This window comes from Triturus cristatus, chromosome 11 (genome assembly GCF_964204655.1).
Source record: "Triturus cristatus chromosome 11, aTriCri1.1, whole genome shotgun sequence".
NCBI lineage: Eukaryota > Metazoa > Chordata > Amphibia > Caudata > Salamandridae > Triturus > Triturus cristatus.
This window is the reverse complement of record NC_140594.1, coordinates 325,783,769-325,803,280: the sequence shown is the minus strand read 5'-3', so window position 1 is coordinate 325,803,280 and position 19,512 is coordinate 325,783,769. Positions and strand designations below refer to the sequence as shown.

General features: G+C 44.4%; 1 long non-coding RNA gene across 1 annotated transcript in view; it reads right to left on the bottom strand.

Moving 5' to 3' along the window:
- Nucleotides 1-17,554, bottom strand: part of LOC146784138 (uncharacterized) — a 189,042-nt gene extending 171,488 nt beyond the window's left edge. The window contains exons 1-2 of the long non-coding RNA XR_014970675.1: nt 17,433-17,554; nt 17,210-17,330 (exon numbers count right to left, since the gene is read on the bottom strand). This is a non-coding gene — a long non-coding RNA (uncharacterized LOC146784138). The remainder of the gene's footprint in view (nt 1-17,209; nt 17,331-17,432) is intronic.
- Between the last annotated feature and the right edge of the window lie 1,958 nt (nt 17,555-19,512).

Below are 19,512 nucleotides of genomic sequence, written 5' to 3'. Positions count from 1 at the left end.
TGAATCTCCACAGTCATGACGGGTTACCCATACTGCAGTTTCTCATTGTGAAGATCCTGCCATGAGTGCGGGGATCCCATCACGAGTGGAGAACCTCCACTATGACTGAGGAGGCTCTTTGTATATCGGACCCCATGAAACTGCCACACTTATGGCTGGAGGAACATCCATGGAACATGACTATACACATACAGTTCCAACAAGATGCACTTGTTGTCCTGTCTTAACTAATTCCTGATGCAACAACATCAACTGGGGAGGTTTGGGTGCACCACCATCCTCCCATGGACCATCTCTGACCACTCACTCCTGACAACACACCTTCAAACAGACATCTAGAAACGGGGGGAGTAAAAACTAGATCCCTGTAACCTGACTGATTAGAATACTAGAAAGCCTACAAGACACTCCTGTTGGGACAACTCATACCTCATGTCTCAGGCAAACAAAAGGAAAGGAACAAAGAGGCCACTGAGAAAGAACACCCTAGTGACACAATGGGAGGCTGAATACATGACAAATCCTACCCATAGCCTAATGAGCTAGCTAGAAGGAGGGAGAGACGACTCAAGAAATCTGGTACACCAGGAAGCAAGGGTGATGTATAGGTTGAAACAGGGCAAAATCTATGGGGTCGGAAACAAAGCAGGCAATTTGCTAGCATTGTTAGCCAAGAAAGAGGATGGTCAAAGATGGATTGTCGCTGTTGATATGGGGTCTGGGAGAAGGGCAGAAGCCCCAGGAGCCACAGAGCACCCCTTTATATTGCACCTGTATCAAGACAGGGGAGGGACTCATGGGGACAGCCTAGAGGATTTCACTAATGACATGGCAGTACCCAGACTGCAGTGATAAGTGAGAAAATCCTTCGTCGTGGATTTGCTGAAGCGGGAGATTGCAGATGGCTTAGAACAGATGAAAAGAAGGAAATACCCAGGCCCTATCAGCTTTCCCCCTGAATATGCAAAGAAATCACAAATAGTAGGCCCACTCAGGGCAATATTTATCAGCTCAAGGAAGGATCTTGCCCTGAGTCTTTTGACGGACCACGATAGCCATGATATGTAAACTGGGGAAGCGCAGGGACAATTGTGCCTCCTACTTGCCTATATCATGCCTCAATCTGGAAACCATGCCCTACAGGGTGACATGGCATGACTTTCAAAGTCTGGCCAGTTGACTGGCACTCTGTGACTGGCTTTCCTGCTCCCCCTAGATGCCCAAAAGGTTTTTGATTCATTGGAGTGACCCTACCTGATGGCAATACTATGTAGAATGGGGATAGGCAAGGAGTTCATGTCTTGGGTGGGCTTCACATAAAGCGACCCTGTGGCCAGGGTCAGAGTGAAAGGAGCCTTCTCCGGGGGGTTCACCCTAGGTAGGGGCACCTGACAGGGGTGCCTGCTGTCCCCTTTACTGCTCATGATGGCAAGTGAACTGCTGTCCTTTTGGCAGCGAACAGAAGCATTGATACTGCGTGTATGGTGGGACACAGACTGGGAAGATGTTGTATTTCTATACGCAGATGACATTCTTCTCTATTTAGCTGGCCTGGAACATTCTGTCTCCAGGGTGCTGGAAATTCCTGAGGTGTTTGGCTCCTGTGCAGGGTTGGGAATCAACTAGCATAAGACATTGCATTCCAACTGTCGGAATGAGAAAGTGCCTGGACCTGGCACTACCCTCCAGCATGGCAGCCCAGTGGTTTCAAATATCTTGTATTTTTATTGCAAAGGATTGAGAACTATTTCTCTTCGAAAACCTGGGGAAAAGACTTGATTCCTATAAAACCGAGGCGGAATGGTGGAAGAAGTTGCCACTTTCTCTCATGGGCAAAGATGCCCTCTACAAAATGATCTATGTTCCAAAATGTCTCTATGTTCTACAGAATGCGAGTTTTAAGAATCCTGGTTGTGTTCTTTTGGGCTGTTGTAGATGCAATGTGAGACCTGCTGTGGGACGGCAGGACAACACGGATTGCCTGGACATCGCTCACCAGAAAACTTTGGAAGGCAGAAAAGCCCTTCACAACCTAGCCTCTACTACTGCGCATCTCAGCTTCAGGTGATAATTGACTTGGCCTTCTACCCTTAACGGGAGCCCTCTGTGGTTGCCGACAGCGGTCAAAGGACCCAGAGGGATACGTCCGGTGACAATATGGGGCACAAGGGATGGTTCAGTTGCTTGCTCCAATGGCAGTGGTTGTCACGATCTGGCACAAAGCAACCAAAGTCCTGGACTGGAACAGCATACTTACATTAGAGACATTGCTCTGGACCTCAGAGATACTGAAGGCACTGCGTGCTATAGAGCGTCATGGTAAATGGCACTGCTGAAAAACTCCAAAGTGGGTGATATCTGGCAAGGACACGAGTTAATACTGTTCACAGAACTACAGGAGCAATATGAGTTGTGTGGCAGCCAGTATTTACGTTATCAGCAACTACAATATCTCCTATGGCTCCTAGCTGAAGCCATGCAGGAAGCCCCTGGAATACAGCATATTTGGAGCTCCCCTCATCAGCCATGCAGTCTCCCGACTATATTCCACCCTCCTACATACCAGCCCCCCTCTGGACTGTCTCAGGGAAAAATGGGAGGAACATCTAAGCAGAATTGAAGATGACGATTGGAGGCCCACCTGTAGATACCCCCGGGCAGGTGGTCATAAGGCGTGGATGCCAGCTAATTCAGCTGAAACCTCTTCATGGTGCCTACTTCACGAGGACAAAAATGCTCTTGATTGGGAGGCAGACACAGACCTCTGTCTGAGGAGTTGTAGGCAGAAAGGGACACAAGTACACACCATATGTTGCTGCTCGAAGATCCAGACATACTGGGGGGAAACAGGTTAACGGTTATCAGCAGTCCTGGACTTTGCACTAGAGCTTTCTCTGCTACTGATAACCCTGAACATTAAGGGAGAACAAATCCTGGCCCTATATGCCCTGCTTTTTTTGTAATACTGCCCTGATGTTGGTGAGACACGTCTTGATTAGATTATGGGGGTGAAAAGAGATCCCGACGCTGCGTGCCTGAGAGTGCATTGTGGACTGGTACATATGATCAGAAAATCTGGTGTACTGGGCACGAGGCTGCATAAAATGTTTGACAAAACACGTGGTCCACTTAGGAGGAGGTCTGGGCGGGAGCCTTGGATGGACACATTGAATGGTGATATATACAATGGAATGGGGAAAGTCATTGTGTGGTAATATGGGGCATATTAACAAGGAACAGGGAAAATTTACGCTAAGGGCGATTAACGTTAATTTTTTTAACGCCCGCTATCGCTGGATAATATCGCCTGGTTATCGCGTTATTAACAACGCTAACTGCCTAGGCGATAAAAAATCCAGCGATAGCGGCATTTTGGGAGGTTATCGCTGGTAATGCAGCGATAAAACTACAAGGATAGGGATATCCTTGTTGATAGCCCATGGTGGACTTAGCCATGTAATCCACCTCCCATTGGATTACGTGGCTAAATCTGAAAATTAGCAGACGTAAAAAAGCAGCGTTAACCGTGGTTAGCGCTCTTGTTTTGTCTCTAACAGGGTTAGCTTGAAGCGTGATAATAGGAGAAATGTCGCTAAGCGACATTTCTCCCATTATTTTGCTCTGGAACACCCACTTTGCATCTCATTAGAGATGCAAAAGGAAGCGTAGTGAAAAAGGGTGCAAACATGCGATTTTGCATGTTAGCACCCTGTTGTTGATAGGGCGATAATTTTATCTCCGCTTCTTTGGCTTTTAAAGCCAAAAAAGCGGAGATAAAGCCCTTGTTAATATGCCCCATGTTTACTAGAATCATCTTGGAGTCCACTAGGGCGTAGGTTGGTGTCTCTCTTTGGTTTCTCACTTTAAACCTGCTAGGTGTGTCTCATGTTATTGTTTGCGGACTAGTGGTTGCTTTGCCACCCGGTTTTATTTAAATCAATAAAAAAATTGCAAAAAAAGAAAATCATTCCTTTTACTTTCATTGTGTGGTACTGTCTTTCTTATCACTGTTTGCCACTTTCCTTACATCAAACCAATACTTTGGAAATATAGCGCTTATTAGCCTCACACACTTATAAAAATGCTGTTTTATTTCCTGGCAAATCAGAAACAGCTTTAGCTTCTGACTTCGAACTGAAAGCTGTGATGGCGGATAATATTATATCTGATTGGTTTAGATTAGCAGGTGGATTGTGGTGGCCAAGGGAGTGGACTGAAGCAGAATCTGTGAGAGTGGTTAATACATGTCAGACTGGAAGTGTCATAATAACAGAGTTTTGCTCCTGAATTGACATTACAAGCCACACACAAATTTCGAAGTGACCCAGAGATTATTCCTCCCATATATTTCACCAATTAATCTCTAGCAAAATTTGTACATGGAATAATCACAATATTCACTGATTTTCAGCTAGGAATGGGGCAAAATGTGTGGTATAACTTTGTTAATCTCCCATTCCAACCTGCTAACTCGTAATAGAGATGTGATACTGTAGCAGAGAAAAACCTGCCATGAATCAGTATTTCCCTTGGTGTTATTAACATTTCCAAATGCCATGTCTCTAAAAATTAATGATTAAGTGTACTTTCCCATATTGAAAGTAAAATGGCACTACATGTTATGTTATGTTATGTTATGTTATGTTAACCAGATTTATATAGCGCAAAGCTGCCCCAGCAAAGGGGCGTCCCGGCGCTTTTGAGCAAGAAATCGGCACTCAAACAACCCAGTGAACAGGCCATAACTGTACTAAGCGTCCAGGGAAAACAAGAAGGTCTTGATAGCCCTCCTGAAAGTCAGGAGTTCATCAATGGCCCGAATGTGGGCTGGAAGTGTGTTCCAAAGCTTAGCAGCAAGCACACTAAAAGAGCGGCCACCGACTCTGACCTTTTTAAAGCGTGGAACAGAAACCAAATGGAGCCCTGAGGATCTTAAAGTGCGCGGAGGTACATACGGCAAGATAAGATGTTCCAAAATTTGGGGGGAAAAGTGTTTCAGAATTTTGAACGAAAGGCAGAGGGATTTAAATGTAATCCTCTGAGATACAGGGAGCCAATGGAGTTCATAAATTGATTTTTTGGCCGAGCAAAATCTTGGTAAGCCAACCAGAGCCCTGGCGGCAGCATTTTGAACTCGCTGGAGTCTACTAAGTTCGGCCTGATTAGCTCCAAGTAAAAGGGAACTCGCATAGTCCAACCGAGACAAGATAGTAGCCTGTACGATAAGTTGTCTGGTTGGAGCATCGAAAAATTTGAAAATAGGTCTGAGCCTACGAAGGATCCCGAAACACATGGCGGCAGTTTTCTTTGTATGAGAAACAAACAAAAAAAGTTTAGAGTCTAGCCAAATACCTAGATTTTTAACCTCGGTGACCGGAAGAGGGGTAGGGCCAAGCTCAGATGGCCACCAGTGGTCACCCCACAGATGGCTCTGATTGCCGACAATAAGCACCTCAGTTTTTTTTGCATTCAGTTGCAGACAATTATCTGTCAACCAACAGGCTACTGCCCGGATTCCGTCACGAAACTTTGTGGCCTCTATGTCAGATGCCCCACTTATGGCAACCGCCAGCTGCGTGTCGTCAGCATAGGACACCATGGTCAGATTGAAACATTTGACGACCGCAGCCAGCGGCTGAACACAGATATTAAAAAGTGTGGGGCTGAGGGTAGACCCCTGCGGAACGCCCTGAGTGATAGAATGGGGTTTAGACTGATAAGGAGAGGTAACAACCCTAAAAGTACGACCAGATAGAAATGATCGGAACCATTCAAGTGCCACGTGATCGACACCAATCTCAACCAGACGCTGGAGTAAAATTGCGTGGGAGGCGGTGTCGAATGCGGCACTAAGATCTAAAAGCACTAGGGCTGCCGTTTGACCAGAGTCCACCAAAGTTCGTAGGTACTCAACCATAGAAAGAAGCGCAGTCTCCGTACTATGGCCAGATCGAAAGCCATTCTGAGAAGGATCCAAAATATTGGCAGAATGGATATAATTACTGAGAGTAGTGTTAACATGGACCTCAGTCAATTTTGCCACCCAAGGAAGGAGAGAAATAGGGCGATAGTTCTCAAATTTTAAAGGATCCAGAGCAGGTTTTTTCAGAATAGGCATCACCTGCGCTTGTTTCCAACTGTCAGGAACAGAGCCAGACATCAAAGATAGGTTGATCAAATCACGAAGCGGAGGAAAGCAAAATAGAGCAGATTCTCTAAATTGGGCAGGTCGTAAAGGATCCATAGGGGAGCCTGATTTCACTTTCACCGCGATTTTATTAAATTCCTCCAGCGAGAGCGCAGGAAAGGAGTGCAAAGACAGAGTGGTGTTCGGGCCAGAATCCAATTTCTCCAGAGATGCAGATGAGGCAGGGAAAGAACGATAAATGGCCTCCACCTTTTCCACGAAAAAGGCTGCCAAGCCCTCACAATGAATGGCCGAACAAATGTCAGCGACTGGGGCTCTACTGGTTGTCAAATCCTTAAGCACCTTAAATATTAGTTTGGTGGGATTGGTGCTGGTATTAATTTCACGAGAGAAATAAGTAGCACGGGCTTTACAGATCGCCTTATGATAGGTTTTTATCCTGGCCAGATGTAGAAGTTTCTTATCAGACGAATAAGACCTGCGCCAGGCTCTTTCTGCTTGTTTGCAGGATTTCCTTTGAAGCCGAAGCGAGTCATCATACCAAGGACTGGGTCCGGCGCGTCGGCGCTTACTCTCAGCCATAGGAATCAGGCAGTCTAAGGCTCGCATGAGAAATGTCTTTCATTCTGACACTAATGTTGGAATTATTGATGCAGGCACCTTCATAGTGAGATTGTACTTTTTCAGATCAAAAACATACTTTAAGGTCACAAATATGAGTGATATAGAAAGAAAAATAGTAAATATCTTCTCTAAAACCTTAGTTTGTTCCAAAAGGTATACACAGGAATATGATTAATTTGTGCCAACTGTCACTTGTACGCCACTGTGACTCGACACACAAGACATTTGCACTAGTAATTTTAAATTTACGAGAGCACACAGCAGGAGGTGTAGTTAACCTTGTAAGTTTGTAAACATCCCAAAACTCCACTGTTTTTGATCATTCACAGAATTCTCTCCTACCCTTTTCCATCCTGGAAATGGTTAGTCCTTTGCTTCGGCAAGACCTGGAATATATCCCTGCGTGCAACAATAAACACTCCATGACTCTTGAAGTTGTGCAAAATAAAATAAAAAATTATTAGGACATGGTTGAATATATATTCGTCAAGCGGGGGCCGAGAAAAAGGGGGGGTCCCAAAATGCATTTTCCCCATGCATTTTTCCATAGGACCTTTAGTCGAAGGTACAGCCCGAACGGCTGAACAGAATTAAGTGAAATTTGGCAGAGAGGTAGCCATAAGGTCAAGCAAGTGCCTTTTGAAGGTCTCGTGTAAATCTGTTCAGTATTTCCTGAGAAAATAGCATTTAAAAGCATATAAATATCTATACAAGTCTGCATACCTGTATTAATCATGAACATGGACTAAAGGCAGTGGAGTTCTTTCTGAACAAAAGACCACTTAAATTTCTGGAACATAATACCATGTTGATCGAACTAATTGAATTTTGTCTTTCTAACAACATATTTTTATTCCAGGGGGATCTATACAGACAGATCTCAGGGACCGCGATAGGCACCTGCTTTGCCCCCAGCTATGCAAATTTATTCGTGGGCTTGTGGGAGGAGCAGGTGGCCTGGTCTCCAGATAATAAGATATGGACTAAAGATGTGGTTACCTGGTATAGGTACATCGATGACCTCTTCCTAATATAGAGGGGGTCTTACGATAGAGCAGAAACATACATTAAACATCTTAACAACAATGATGTTAACTTAAAATTTTCGGGTGAGATTAGTTCAGTGGGAGTGAACTATCTTGACCTTAGAGTGGAGATTTTAGAGGAAAAAATTTCAACTAATCTATACCGTAAACCAACTGCAGGCAACAGTACGTTGCACGCAACAAGCAGTCATCCAATCAAATTAAAAAATAGCATACCGTATGGAGAATTCCTGCGGTTAAAAAGGAACTGCTCTAGGAAATGCGATATTGATATAGCAGCTAGAAACAGCTTAGAAAGATTCACAGCAAGAGGGTATGACTTGGACCTGTTAGAGAGGACTCTAGCCAAAGTTAATACCATCAAAAGAGAGAATTTGATAAAAACCACACAAGAAAATCTTAAAGTAAAGAAACTGGATGAGGGCAAATTTCGGGTGATCACAAATTACTCGGAGGACGCCGACTCAATAAGAAGAATTCTACGTCAGAATTGGCATGTCTCAAAAACGGACATGATTATTGGAATGGATATTCCACCAATTCCACAGATAACTTTCAGAAAAGCCAGATCAATAAAAGATAGATTGGTTCATAGCCATCTAGACCCAATCTCAATCAAGAAAGGAACACTGAGTGAAATGAAAGGTTTTTACCCATGCGGAAAGTGCAAAGCTTGCGCTTTCAGTAAAAGAGTATTAACATACAAGATCAAAGGAGTGAAAAAACACCAGACTATAAATAAGTTTATGACATGTCAAACGAGCCATACTGTCTACTGTTTAGTGTGTCCTTGTGGCCTAAGATATATTGGTAGCACCATACACAGTGTAAATGTAAGAGTTCTGGAACACATGCGCGAAATAGCAAATAGGGATACAAGTTATCCTGTTGCAAAACACTTTGCGATTAAACATCAAGGCAATTGAGACCAGTTACAGTACTTCAGCTTAGATCATGTGCCCCTTAACATCAGAGGGGGGGATAGAGTAGCAAAATTGAGGAGATTGGAGTCCCGTTATATAATTGATTTACATACGAAGACTCCAAATGGATTGAATAGTGGGGAGGAATTGACCTCACACCTAGGGACCTAGGAAATTATCCACCTGTTACTGACATTTTGTAAGAACTGTTGCCTATAAGAGTCGATTCTGAATATGCAATTTCCATGTATATTTTATTGATGATGTTTTCTGTTATTTCTTTTGCAAACAATGATCTATTTAGAGAAGCCGATACACGGTTTGATTATGAATAACAGAGTAGAGTAATCTAAAGGAATTTAGGCAGAACCAACAAAGGTTCTGCATCACGCCGATCCACGGCATTAATAATCGAAAAGAGTATTAAGATTTGCGAATTCTTGGTTGTATAATTTGCGTTAGATGTCACAATTATTTATGTGTTTATTATAGACATTATGTCTAGATAATTTTGATGACCAAGTAGAATCAATAAGATTCAATGAATTTGTAATTATTGTATTTACGATTTTTTACTAATAGGATTGGCAAGAATCAGGTATACTCTAAGATGGCACCTAATAATTTTGCAGCGCTTTTGTCCTTTGTTTGTTTGCATGCTCGTAACATTCAAAAATGGCGCCTCCCAGTGCAAAGTGTAAACACTGAGGAAGGGAAAACCCCGAAACGCGTTTGTTTTGATTTGGCAACGCCGTAATTTGAATTAAAAACTGGGTTGCGGAACCTTAAGCCCGTGAGTGCTAGCACTTCTTTCGTAACGGGAGAGAGTGTTGGAGCGGACATTTTAAGATGGGCACCACCGTGTAAGAGCACCCACCATATGAGTGATCCGACAAATAAAGGTGCAGCGGAGCAGGAATATGTATATATATATATATATACCCAAAGATTGCTCACTTGCTTGAGGCCGCAACCCGCTGTAGGCGAAGGAACATCCTTTATTCAAACAAAACAGGCAGCTTGTGATTCAGTTTGCTCTCCCATGGCCTGACGCGTTTCAGAGATACAATCTCTTTCCTCAGAGGCCTTCGTATCACAAACGGTAATTCTTCAAGCTCTGCAAATGCCTCTGCGTGTTTTTTATAAAATGTTCTTAATTGGCACCTGGTGTGTCTTTCAATTCTAATTGTTTCACATTGCACGCTGGTATTTGTAGTTGTTGAAAGCTTAGTTGCACCCTCCAGTGGGCCCGTTTGCGTCGAATGTTTTCAGGGTTTGTTTCCAGCCCTCCATTGGGCCCCCAAATCAGACTGTGCCTGCTTAATTATAGTTGCCTGCAGCGCCAATTCACAAGAGAGAATTCCCCTGTGTGGTTCCTTTTCATTCTCGGGACGGCGCGATCCCTCTGTGGCTGGAGCCGCCACATGTAAACATATCCAAAGATTGCTCACTTGCTTGAGGCCGCAACCCGCTGTAGGCGAAGGAACATCCTTTATTCAAACAAAACAGGCAGCTTGTGATTCAGTTTGCTCTCCCATGGCCTGACGCGTTTCAGAGATACAATCTCTTTCCTCAGAGGCCTTCGTATCACAAACGGTAATTCTTCAAGCTCTGCAAATGCCTCTGCGTGTTTTTTATAAAATGTTCTTATTTGGCACCTGGTGTGTCTTTCAATTCTAATTGTTTCACATTGCACGCTGGTATTTGTAGTTGTTGAAAGCTTAGTTGCACCCTCCAGTGGGCCCGTTTGCGTCGAATGTTTTCAGGGTTTGTTTCCAGCCCTCCATTGGGCCCCCAAATCAGACTGTGCCGGCTTAATTATAGTTGCCTGCAGCGCCAATTCACAAGAGAGAATTCCCCTGTGTGGTTCCTTTTCATTCTCGGGACGGCGCGATCCCTCTGTGGCTGGAGCCGCCACATGTAAACATACCCAAAGATTGCTCACTTGCTTGAGGCCGCAACCCGCTGTAGGCGAAGGAACATCCTTTATTCAAGCTTTCAACAACTACAAATACCAGCGTGCAATGTGAAACAATTAGAATTGAAAGACACACCAGGTGCCAATTAAGAGCATTTTATAAAAAACACGCAGAGGCATTTGCAGAGCTTGAAGAATTACCGTTTGTGATACGAAGGCCTCTGAGGAAAGAGATTGTATCTCTGAAACGCGTCAGGCCATGGGAGAGCAAACTGAATCACAAGCTGCCTGTTTTGTTTGAATAAAGGATGTTCCTTCGCCTACAGCGGGTTGCGGCCTCAAGCAAGTGAGCAATCTTTGGGTATGTTTACATGTGGCGGCTCCAGCCACAGAGGGATCGCGCCGTCCCGAGAATGAAAAGGAACCACACAGGGGAATTCTCTCTTGTGAATTGGCGCTGCAGGCAACTATAATTAAGCAGGCACAGTCTGATTTGGGGGCCCAATGGAGGGCTGGAAACAAACCCTGAAAACATTCGACGCAAACGGGCCCACTGGAGGGTGCAACTAAGCTTTCAACAACTACAAATACCAGCGTGCAATGTGAAACAGTTAGAATTGAAAGACACACCAGGTGCCAATTAAGAACATTTTATAAAAAACACGCAGAGGCATTTGCAGAGCTTGAAGAATTACCGTTTGTGATACGAAGGCCTCTGAGGAAAGAGATTGTATCTCTGAAACGCGTCAGGCCATGGGAGAGCAAACTGAATCACAAGCTGCCTGTTTTGTTTGAATAAAGGATGTTCCTTCGCCTACAGCGGGTTGCGGCCTCAAGCAAGTGAGCAATCTTTGGGTATGTTTACATGTGGCGGCTCCAGCCACAGAGGGATCGCGCCGTCCCGAGAATGAAAAGGAACCACACAGGGGAATTCTCTCTTGTGAATTGGCGCTGCAGGCAACTATAATTAAGCAGGCACAGTCTGATTTGGGGGCCCAATGGAGGGCTGGAAACAAACCCTGAAAACATTCGACGCAAACGGGCCCACTGGAGGGTGCAACTAAGCTTTCAACAACTACAAATACCAGCGTGCAATGTGAAACAATTAGAATTGAAAGACACACCAGGTGCCAATTAAGAACATTTTATAAAAAACACGCAGAGGCATTTGCAGAGCTTGAAGAATTACCGTTTGTGATACGAAGGCCTCTGAGGAAAGAGATTGTATCTCTGAAACGCGTCAGGCCATGGGAGAGCAAACTGAATCACAAGCTGCCTGTTTTGTTTGAATAAAGGATGTTCCTTCGCCTACAGCGGGTTGCGGCCTCAAGCAAGTGAGCAATCTTTGGGTATATATATATATATATATAACTTTAACAGCAATTTAACTTAATACACGAAAACTACAACCTCACTCGTGGAATCACATCTCACAACAGCTTTCAAACCCCCCATATCTTTCTTCATTCCATTTTTTCCCGACAAGGTACCGCCCCCGGCTTTTCCTTCTTTGCACCATTCTTTACCCCCTAAGGTGTGTAAGAGCATGCATGTGAACTTTCACCCCCAAGAGTTCCGCGCCACCCACTCAGCTGTGCAACCCATCCCAATATTGGGTTAAAAAAAGACTTTTGCAACCCAAAGAGACCCCCACCACTGAGCCTCTTATAATGTAGGGTGGGTGGGTGGACAAACGGTAACTTTTCCCCTCTGAAAGACCCCCTCCCCGGGTGATGCACTGGATCCGAAAAAGCCGATTACACCTCACCAGACCCTTATATGCACACAACTTGAACCTGCGCCCCCCCCAACTACCTATCCATAACCATGTCCTGTTTGGTGCACGAATACTCCCGGGTAACCACTAGACTGTGTCTTTCTTTCCCCAGGGGCCGTCATCGTGTAACAATAAACACTCCATGACCCTTGAAGTAGTGTAAAAGGCCATTATTTTTTAGGAAATGGTTGCATATATATAACTTCATTAACTTTTTACAGAAACTTATAACTTAATCCACAAAAAAAACAACCTCAATCGTCCAATCACATCTCACAGCAGCTTTCAAACCCCAACCATCTTTTCTCATTCCATTCTTCCCCCAACAAGGTAACGCTCTCAGCTTTTCTTCTTTTGCACTGTTCTTCCCCCCTTAGGCTGTGTGTTAGCCCGCATGTGACCTTTCACCCCCAAAAGTTCCGCCACCCAGAATGAACCCCAAAGGGTGTTTTTCTGCCCCCCAACCTTCTTTGCTCCTTCAGAGGTGATCTTGTTTACACCATATATTTTCCTTCCACAGTCGGCTCACAGTGTCCCTCAGCTTCATCATATATTACGCGTTCCCCATTCTGGACAAATGCACTCCATCGTCTCGAAACAGCCATGCTTCCGCTTCCCCAAATTCCCTCAAGTGAGATCACCGTAATCCCCAAATCAGAACAAAAAACCCTCATTGCCCTGTTTAGCTTCCTGCGAGCTTTGTAGATTGCCCCATGCCATATTGCCCACATCCAGCTCCGACGTGGCACAAACTCTGTCCATATGATGCAAGTCCTGTACAAATTCCATTTAATAGCCTCGAGATCCCTCTGCAAATGTTGCAAAACAAGCAGCTCGGATAATATCAACAGATCATTCTCCCCACATGACTCAGCGACATGTCCCTCTCTGTGGAACCAGCTCAGCCAACCAAGGCAGCAAATTTCCCCAGCGCATTCCACTCTTTCCCCAGCATAGCACCTCATGCCAACTGCTGTGCAGTCCAACATTCCTGCCATAAATATTCTGGTCCACATACTTGGCTGCCCAGTGTACCCGCAAATGTCCCATGATCCAGGTCACCATCTTGGCCCCTGGACCACTCACACATCCTGCATTGAAAAGAAGAACATAATTATCTCTAGTCCCCAGCTCTTTCCTTCTCCCCATTTACCCTCACACCCCCTTTCCAATTCCTCCAACAAAATAGAGATCTCACTAGAAATCTTCCTCACGTAACACTGACAACAATGGGACCGCCATCTACCGATCCTCTGGATACTCTCCCAACCCCACCCCAGTCCAGCCGCTGCTGTCGCTGCCCCTATCCTAAACTAATGCATTTTGAAAGACATCTCATTCCGTTCCGACCTAAACTGTGAAGCCCCATATGCATCACCGCCAATAGCTGTGATGCCAACAATGGCTACCCGGTTCTGATGGCAGAATACCCCCCTAAACTGCATCCCGGCCAAATCCTGAAATGCCATTACTCCCGTACCGGAGACACCAACTCCATCCCTCCCTCGCACAGCCAAACTCACTTGCCCCTGCCCTATTGGTCTGTCTTAGACCAATTCAAGAATATCCCAAGCGCCCATATCTATGCAAACATCGCCCACCTGTAACGCTGTTGTCCTTGCATACCCCAGCAACTCTCAAACACGAAAAGTACCAAAAATCACCCACACCATGCAGAGCCTAAAAATAGTTAATTCGAACTTGTTGTAACAATATACAGGAAGGACTGCCAGCAACTCCCCCAACAACTCAAACGTGATGGCCTCTCTCAGTGCCATCCTTCTCCTATTCCTCTGTTTACCTCAACCTTTCAGCATACGACTTAAAGTTTCGTCCCCGGCAGGGTCGAAACCCCAATGCAGCTTGCCCTAGAACAAAACTCCAGACAGTTTTCCATCAATCGTGGTAGCTGACGGATCCTTGTCAATGCAGAACAATACATAACGCAAAACTCTCCTTCTTATCTCCTCAGGATCATGATCCCATCCTTGTGGTATTTTCCCTTCAAAGGCCAAGAAATCAGTCCATGCCAGCCTATAGGTCTTCCTTGTGGATGCCACTAAAGCTTCCTCCACCAGGCTGATGACACTCATTCGCCCAGCTGCCAGACCTCGACCGGCAGTGGTATCATGACTGCATCCGCTCCAGGTGCCAGTGATCAGAAACGCTGCCACTGCGAACTAGATAAAGCATCCGCAATGTCATTTAGGGCTCCCGGGACGTGACGCGCCCTGAACACCATGTTCAAACGCAGACATGTCAGCATGAAACAATGCAGAAGCTTCAACACCCGTAGGTCCCTGGCCCTCTGCCTGTTGACAAGGTCAACAACAGACATATTATCTATGTGTAACAGTACTGACCTGTTCCCCATCTCCCCTCTCCGCAGATGTAATGCCACAAGCAAAGGAAAGAATTCCAAAAAGGCGATGCTGCGCCCTTGACGTGCCCAGTGTTCTGGCCAGCATTTCACGCACTAGCTGCCATCCGGGAAAAGCCCTAAAGCATGAGCACCTGACGCATCTGAGAAAATCTGCATTTGCCAAACTACCCTGACTGCCTGCGAAATTCTGAACCTGTGGTGCTGCAAAGTCACCTGGACATAGCCATGCCCACCTGCCGACAGAAAGTTCATCCCACACCCACCACCCTGGTGGCAAAATGTAGGTATCCCAGAAGTGACTGCAGCCTTCACAGCTCGATCCTTCTCTCAACCATCACCTTCAGCAAGAAAGCCGGAATCTTATTCACTTTGTCCTGTGGCAACCGTGCCACCATCAACACTGTGTCCAATTTGATGCTTGGAAAATCAACATCACCTTTGGACCCTCTGATTTCTCAGGTGCCAACGGCACCCTAAAATCATTTGCCATTTGTTGAAAATGGTGCAGAGCCTTCAAATAGTCACCTGAGATTTTTCTGCCCACAAATAAGAAATCATCTAAATAGTGTTACTCAAAATGGTGCTCACTGGTCCTACTGAAAAACCCACCGCAAAAAGTACTAAAAACTTTGAACAATGCACACAAAATAGTGCAGCCCATCGGCAAAGGTGTGTCAACATAAATGAAACCACCAAACTGCATGCCCAACAACTGAACACCCTCTGGGTGTATGGGTAGTAACCGAAAAGCAGACTTGATGTTGCACTTTGCCAATTCGGCCCCCTGACCACAACTTCTCACTAGGGCCACCGCATCATCCACTGATGCATTCAACACCTTGTAGTCTGCCTCTGCAATGTAATCATTCATGATAGATGATGAATGAGCCAAAATTCCCTTTCCGTTTCCTTTTGTACCACTCCCAAAGGCAAGACCATCAAATCAACCATGGGCCGACACGCATAAGGACCTGCTATTCTCTCCTCCCTTACTTCTTTGTCCAGTTTTTCTGCTACCACTTCTGGGAATTCCTTGCCTGATGGCAATTTGTCAGGCCACCACCTCCTCCTCCTATGACCTTGATACCCAATCCGAAAGCACCATTCCCATCATGATGCATCCCTCCTCTGCAGATATATCACCAGCCAAGGCTCCAATGCTGCCAGTTTAATGGGAGTAGTTGCCTTTTGTCCCAGGGTGCTGCTGTTGTCCCCTCCCTCAAGCACTCTTCCATTGCTCGGCCGGTGTAGCCAATGTGAAACATTGAGTCATGGAGTGCCTTCCTCGACTTTTTGAGCACTCATGTTGCATGGGTGCCTGGAGCAGTAGCCCTTATTGTAATTCTGTTATAAAACATCAATGGGGTTTGCCCTAACCCTCCTGCCACAAATGGGCAAATAATAACTAACATAAATGAGATGATGTAGAGGAATAGATACCACACGAATTTCAGTAGGAAGGACACAAATGAATTCCTATTTGTTGGTGCTTAGTCCCTTAATATTATTGACACTTCTTTCTGTTATCACATACCAGCTTCAAATCCAGGTAAAAGAAATTCTTTATACTTCTTTAATTATAAATAATTTTATCATTTCAGGATTTCAACCATTAACACAAAAAAATTAATCAATACTATAGAGTCACTATTCCTTCCTACCCATTCTTAATTAAAAAGAATGGCTGCTACATGTTTTCAAGCAATCCAACATTGAGGTAGTCCAGTACACACAGGAGGGGATAGATCAACCCTCCACTCAGTTTAAATAAGTGTATATCCAATTTCTTTTTGTGATGCTAATGTTCTGTCGGACTCCTCTGATCTGTAGGATCGACGCATTTCAGCCCACAAATTCGGACCTTATCAGGCAAAATGAAAATACAACCTACAAAGTACTATACAATATGAGATTCAACTCTAATCAGCTGCTTATACCATACATATTCATTTATGTATCAAATGATATCAAGTGTACAATAATTAAGTGAGGAAGCATTCTCCGAAGCTCCTTATATATAGCGAGGAAGCACTACCAAATTGCGTGATATAACCTAGAAAAACGGGTAATAAAGACCCCTGAATCCAACACTAAGAAAGGGAGACACCGAGCTGTGCACGGTTCTGAAAACAAAGTGCATGAATGACTGGTATCCACACCAGATTAAGAAAGTGAAAATAGACATAAGAATAAAGTATAACATGCTGAAGCGCTCTGATTTAGACGGCGGGGTCAGTCCCAAAAAGCTTCTGGGATCAAATCACCAGCACATTTGAATATATGTATATAATAACAGATGATGATCTGTGGAGAAGAGAAAGACTACAATTCAGCCATTATATACACCGGTGGTGTAAACATGGAATAGCCCAACGATCACTTTTAAATACCTGCTAGGTATCCCGACGATTGATGAGTCCCCACATAGGCAACGACTTCTAATGGGGGAGGGGGCGCTAAGGAGCTGAACAAAGAACCCCCAGGCGAGTCTGTGCGGTAACTCAGATAGTTCTGAAAGAGAGAGGAGGCGGAAGAACAATGAGTAAAAAACGCCCTCCCCTGTTTCCGCAAGCTATTTCACCGGTTGTGCAGGAGCGTAAGTCCTAATCATACCTATCAACTGAAGACAGCTTCTAATACCCTCATCTTCTTTGGGACTGTCAATGTCGTGGTGTGGCTAAGCTGGCCGGCAGGCTTGCAACAGTATGAGCGGCACAGAAGCAGAACGCTGTTCATTCCTAAATGTGTGTTAGCTAGCAATCACGTGATGCAGGTCAAAGAGCGCGGATGCAGATGTTAAAAGCCTGGTGTCTGTGGACCGGTTAGCTAATCACTAACCCAAAGAAAGGACTATGGAGTGTCTCTAAAGATGTGGAAAGTGCACGAAAGGATAGACTTTCCTTCCTAACCCGTCACCGTGTACAATACAATAACCCTCAGAGTGGGTCACCCTAAAAATATTAAAAGGAGAACAATTATCAAAAGCAAAACGTACAAGGAATTACATATAAACAATACAATTCGGCCATATTTACATAGGGATCAAAACAAGGAACAACATTGGTGGAAGATCACATATTCAACACAAAGAACAATGAATTGTCGAAAATCACATATTGATCATGCAAATTCTGAGTGAACATGTTAGAAAATAATACTCATAACTGTCTGCAGGTAACACTTTAGAAAATGTACAGACTGTGAACTAGTCAGTATACAGCAGGGAACATAACTCGAGAAGAAAGGGAAAAGTTAAGCTAAATTTCACAACGAAAGTTAAAAATTGGTACAAAAACTTAAAGATAAACAGTTATTCAACCTGCAAATAAGTTATATAAATGCCCAGATTTCATCATGGTCGTTCAGACCTTGTACTGTTGTTCTGTATTTCTCAACTATTCTTGCTTCTAGTTTGTTAAGGGTCATCTGCAGGTTGGATGTGTTCTTGCTTTGAACCACAATCAACACGGACCACTTAATTTCGTTCTCTAATTCCAGCACGCCCCAACATTGGCTCCTGCTGGTTTCGGGATGTAACCTGCCCCCTGTGGGGCAGGCTTTGGGTGAAAAGGCCGGAACGTAACTGGCAACCCACTAGCCATATGCGTGGATGCCGCTGATTGCGTGGATGACATCTATTGCATGCAAAGTTAAGAGTTAACCTCTTCCCATGGTTTGTCTGGGTTCAAGCTCACCTGCACCCAGAACTCTTAATCATAGCTAAGCTATGCAAAACATCCAAAATGCATTTGGGCCTTCCTGACTATATGCACGTATTTTAACAACACTATTGCTCTGTCTCAATGTCAATTTTCAATTTCAGTTTCAAAATAATTTATTCGGCTTTAACCTCTTCGACGTCGATGACGGAACGGTTCCGTCATGCACGTCGGTTGGGCTGTGCTTATGATGGAACCGTTCCGTCATGGCTCCGCCCGCGCTCAGAACTTTCAGCACCGCGCGGGAATCCGCGCAGCGCTGAAGAGGTTAAAGTAAAACCATAAAAGTTGCACAACTCCATGTAGAAAATAAAACATACAATTCATAACAGTAAAAGAGAGGGAGATAGCCCCTTAAGAAGAATATATACATCTAATACAATGAATGATAGAGAGGAAAAAACAAGCGACCAATGGCCAGTAATTCATCTTCATAGGTGGTGATAAGGGGTGTCTACCAACGTTAAGGGTGTACTAACTCTCCATATAAATCCTAGATCTCAGTGAGGATTTCAGAAAACCTAATATAAATGTTAAACATTCTGGTTTCAGCAATTGTAAATAAAAAAGAGCTGGGTGGACCTGGATAAAATTCAGCTTCTTTAAAAGAGGTGTTAAAAAATATCTGCGAGGTACTTCATAAAATTTACAAAAAAACATAAAGGGCCTTATGTAGGTAAATTACATTTACCACTTCATAAATACCGAATGTTACAGATTCGGTATTTATGAATCGGTATATGTAATGTAGGAAAAAAAATACCGAATCGGTAAGTGTCGGTATTTTAGAGTCGGTATTTACCGATTCAGTAATGGCAACCTGTATCTCATTGATTCCTATGGGCCAGGAGGCCCATAGGAATCAATGGGAAGCCAGTTACCATTACCGAATCGGTAAATACCGAATCGGTAATGGGGGGAGCTTAATCAAGGGTGGCAGGGTGTCACATTGACACCCTGTTGCACCCCTGATT